Source organism: Eupeodes corollae, chromosome 2, assembly GCF_945859685.1.
Source record: "Eupeodes corollae chromosome 2, idEupCoro1.1, whole genome shotgun sequence".
In the NCBI taxonomy this organism is placed as follows: Eukaryota; Metazoa; Arthropoda; class Insecta; order Diptera; family Syrphidae; genus Eupeodes; species Eupeodes corollae.
The window spans coordinates 81,376,150-81,381,949 of NC_079148.1; positions in this window are offsets into that span (position 1 = coordinate 81,376,150).

Sequence of the window (5,800 nt, forward strand, 5' to 3'; positions counted from 1 at the left end):
TATAATGTATAATGTATAATGTATAATGTATAATGTATAATGTATAATGTATAATGTATAATGTATAATGTATAATGTATAATGTATAATGTATAATGTATAATGTAATGTAATGTATAATGTATAATGTATAATGTATAATGTATAATGTATAATGTATAATGTATAATGTATAATGTAATAATGTATAATGTATAATGTATAATGTATAATGTATAATGTATAATGTATAATGTATAATGTATAATGTATAATGTAATGTATAATGTATAATGTATAATGTATAATGTATAATGTATAATGTATAATGTATAATGTATAATGTATAATGTATAATGTATAATGTATAATGTATAATGTATAATGTATATATAATGTATAATGTATAATGTATAATGTATAATGTATAATGTATAATGTATAATGTATAATGTATAATGTATAATGTATAATGTATAATGTATAATGTATAATGTATAATGTATAATGTATAATGTATAATGTATAATGTATAATGTATAATGTATAATGTATAATGTATAATGTATAATGTATAATGTATAATGTATAATGTATAATGTATAATGTATAATGTATAATGTATAATGTATAATGTATAATGTATAATGTATAATGTATAATGTATAATGTATAATGTATAATGTATAATGTATAAATGTATAATGTATAATGTATAATGTATAATGTATAATGTATAATGTTAATGTATAATGTATAATGTATAATGTATAATGTATAATGTATAATGTATAATGTATAATGTATAATGTATAATGTATAATGTATAATGTATAATGTATAATGTATAATGTATATGTATAATGTATAATGTATAATGTATAATGAATGTATAATGTAATGTATAATGTATAAATGTATAATGTATAATGTATATGTATAATGTATAATGTATAATGTATAATGTATAATGTATAATGTATATGTATAATGTATAATGTATAATGTATAATGTATAATGTATAATGTATAATGTATAATGTATAATGTATAATGTATAATGTATAATGTATAATGTATAATGTATAATGTATAATGTAAATGTATAATGTATAATGTATAATGTATAATGTATAATGTATAATGTATAATGTATAATGTATAATGTATATGTATAATGTATAATGTATAATGTAATAATGTATAATGTATAATGTATAATGTATAATGTATAATGTATTAATGTATAATGTATAATGTATTATAATGTATAATGTATAATGTATAATGTATAATGTATAATGTATAATGTATAATGTATAATGTATAATGTATAATGTATAATGTATAATGTATAATGTATAATGTATAATGTATAATGTATAATGTATAATGTATAATGTATAATGTATTATGTATAATGTATTATGTATTATGTATTATGTATTATGTATTATGTATTATGTATTATGTATTATGTATTATGTATTATGTATTATGTATTATGTATTATGTATTATGTATTATGTATTATGTATTATGTATTATGTATTATGTATTATGTATTATGTATTATGTATTATGTATTATGTATTATGTATTATGTATTATGTATTATGTATTATGTATTATGTATTATGTATTATGTATTATGTATTATGTATTATGTATTATGTATTATGTATTATGTATTATGTATTATGTATTATGTATTATGTATTATGTATTATGTTATATGTATTATGTATTATGTATTATGTATTATGTATTATGTATTATGTATTATGTATTATGTATTATGTATTATGTATTATGTATTATGTATTATGTATTATGTATTATGTATTATGTATTATGTATTATGTATTATGTATTATGTATTATGTATTATGTATTATGTATTATGTATTATGTATTATGTATTATGTATTATGTATTATGTATTATGTATTATGTATTATGTATTATGTATTATGTATTATGTATTATGTATTATGTATTATGTATTATGTATTATGTATTATGTATTATGTATTATGTATTATGTATTATGTATTATGTATTATGTATAATGTATAATGTATGATGCATAATTTATAATCTGCTAGATACGCTGACACTATATAGTATTTTCTTTCGGCTGTTTCCAGCCATACTACGGTTGTATTTCTATCACTAAAATTATGGAGTTAAAAAATGTAAGCTACTTTTCACTAATATGCAACATCTAGGTTGACTTTTATCTTTCTCATACAGTGTGTAGTACCGAGGAATCTTGAGTCCTCGAATAACGGATCTCACAATCCATGGCTCTGCATAATTTCTTCCCCGTTTACACACGAAGAAGAAGTAAGAATGAGGACTTTATGGGGTGTTGGAGAGATAGATTAACTGCAGCATTATGGCTACAATTAGGCAGGTCGACCTCAAACACGGTCTTGTTTTGATCTTCTGAGTCTGAAGATGAACCCAAGAGTTTGATCTCACTCAAAGGAACCATATTGAGATATCCCTCAGTCTCCATGGAAATACATCTGTTCATACATCGTCAACCTTTGGTGGGATTGGTTTTAACTCATAGTATTTCGAACCATTGGTCTGCGTTAAAGGAAGGAATTCATTATTGAGTACCACAATGGCACTCCCATAAAGCCTTTCCTTAACCTCCTTGAGCTTGGCGATCTTCCAATTATGATTTGACATGGATGGATTGCACACCTTGATCATTTCGAGAACGTCTCCGATACCAGGAGGTTCAATTGGTATCCAATGCAGGCATTTAATTTGCTAGGAATGTCTTCCTTAGCAACAATCTCGAGTTTCGCATCTTTCCAAACCGGCTGACAGCAAGCTTGTACATTGCTCAAGACCTCTGATCGCCAGAAACCATGACCTTGGTACCAACCCACATCGCTTATTTAAGGGAAAGATCCTGGGAGCTCTCTCAAAATGCTTAAAAAGCCACCCGAGAGCTTTACCTTGACCAACTTCCAACGAAATTGTGACATCATCATCGCTTATGTCAATGACCGCAACTACTACTTTGCCCTTTGTGACGTTACTGAAACTTGATTTTTTGATGGGATTGAGGGGAGTGCTGGTGTTGTGCACACGAAGCCGTTTTGGTGTCGTTATGGCCCCCTCCACAGACTTTTCGCGCTTAGACGTTGTCTTCACTTCTTTTCATATTCAACGCTAGCGGTTTGCTCCGGTGTCCTTCCGGTCAAGATTCTTGTAGCTTGCCGCCTTTATTTGTAAAGGCTTTTTGACAGTCTCTTCCTTCCTTTTCTGATTTTTTGCGATAGAGGTGTGCTCCCAGTAGTAGAGCCATTGTTCACAACTCTGCCACTACTGAAATTTGGTATCACTCCTACTCTCGTTGCTTCCAACAACAGAAGAGGGTCTATTAATAACCACTGCTCCCTTCTCTGTGTTCACCGATGGAGATACGGCAACAGGCTTCAGCTCTAAACTGCCACCCGGTCTTGAAGGGACACCGGTCTCATCATTTTTGTTTCTTCTTTTTTGTTCATATTTGGTCCTACTAGTTGAGAAGAAAGAAAGTTATCCGGACCCCCAGCCAGGCTTATCATCGGCATGGGTCGTTTAACACCTTAGATCCGGCCCAATAGTGATAAAAGGCAGTTGGAAGGTATCGATAGGGTAAGGAGTCAGTTAATGGATCCTTCATGTACAGGAATAATTAGGGTCAGTAAACAGCAGTTAAGCTTTGTGACCAAGGTTAAGAAGGATCACTGGAGAGAGAAGCGCTATCAAGCTATTACAGCGTGGGAGGTGGGATGAGTATTGGTGACATAAGCGCTGGCTTGTTTGCCTTACTTATGTGGGAGGGGTAATGATTGTGGAGAGGTAGAGGATATGAACGTCATCTGATTTCAGGACTCACCTGGAAAAAGTTCTCGAGAATCATCGACCTTACTCAGCTTCTACAACTTGACAAGTTCGAGGAGTAGGGGGTTTGAAAAATCTGAAGGTATAACAAATAATTATATCTAAAATAAATGTAAACGTGGACTACGCTCTGGTTAAAAATTTCAGGATCCTAAAAGTTTTGAGTGTGTCCCTTTAATTGGATGAAAAGTTTTAGTTTAAGGAAAAATGGAATTGAAATGTCTGGTGCCTACTTTCTTTATTATGTAGATTTCTTTTCGGCATAGCACTCTTTCCATTATACCATTTCATCAAAATCATAACTAAATACTATTTTCAACACCCTAACCCTGCCAAACACTGACAGAAAAGCCTACCAGCCCTTTGCATTAAATATCCTACAACTATACTTACACTAATTTTAGTTAAATATTCACTCCCGAAATTTGCTGACCAGCTCTTAGAGTATTACTTTTTATTATTTCAGCGTATGCATTTTACAACCAAAATAAAACAATTTTTGTTTCCATTACAAACGTGTTTGTATTTATTTTTGTCTAAAATATTTGTTTATGTTATTGTACCTTATATAAGAGAGTAACAAACAAGTATGAAATGTTCAAAATCTCGATTTTTTGTTAGAAACAAGGAAAAAATAATTTAGCGGCGGGTGATTCATAACGTATAATTACTTAATTATGTTTTTTTAAAATAAAGTAATATTAAATTTTATAGTAATTGTATTAAAATTAATATTTAAATATAAAGGTTTTAATTCGTCCTAAGATTCTTTTTTTCATGATGTCTACCAGGAGCAAAATAGTAAAACAAATCATACTTAAAAATTCAGATTTCAGTTTTTTTTTAAAGCGTTAAGAACTTCATTGATACAAATAGTAATCAGTGCCATCATAATTTTTGAATTTTTTTTTAATATAAGCCTCCACTGAGAAAATCAAGTTAAGAAACGATATCCGAGTCACCATACTAGATACAGTGCACGAAAATGAAAGCTATATTATATAGAACATCAAGGGTCTGACTAAAGCATAACAGCATATAACCTTTCAATGAAAAATTGTCTCAAAAATTAACAAATGTGTTGAAGAAAATCTGTTCAAATGCCAATCATCTGACAGTTATATTAGTATTTCTGGCAGTATCGTCACAGAATTGTGAGCTAATAAAATAGGTTGTTTTGCTTAGCCCTAAAAAGAATTCTGTTCAGATCCCGATTATATTTTGAACATCCTATGTGTTTGTAAGTTTTCACCAAAATTTTCTCCAAAAGATACAAGATTCAAAATTTAATTGCAATGTTGAATTTCAATTCGTGTCACTTTCACCTGTCAAATGCTTGTGTTAAGCTTTAAGCTCGGCCAGTTTTGTTATTTTATTCTGAGCTCATCGAGCACCTCGGAACAAGCTCAGAACAAGTTCAGAATAAAACAAGAAACACAAATTTTAAGCTCTGAACTTTCAGAGAAGAAAAGAAAAAATTTAGTCCAAGGCAGTAAGTTAGTTTCAGATGTCAATAATTTACAATTTGGAACCTTATTTCACTGACATTTACCTTCACTGAAATCTACCATCAGTTAAGCATTCTAAAAGTGCCAAAAACCTAAATTTCTATTAAAAATTCTCCAGGCAAACAAGAAGTCCATCATGATTTTGTCTTTTTTTGTATTGTAGCGAAATATTATTTGTTTTATTAGGTGCAGTTCTCTTGTATTACCGTCTACAAAGGATTTATGGCCTTCAAATAAACAAATAAGTAAGGTGAAAGGTAAGGTTTGATGCTAGCTCTTTCTTTAATGTAACTTATAATGCTAGCTACATATTAGGGTCTTTGTTTTTAAATTATCGATGCAAAAATAAGGTAATTTGTGAAAAAAAAAGTTATTTTGCAGATTTAGATTTGTATGCTTAA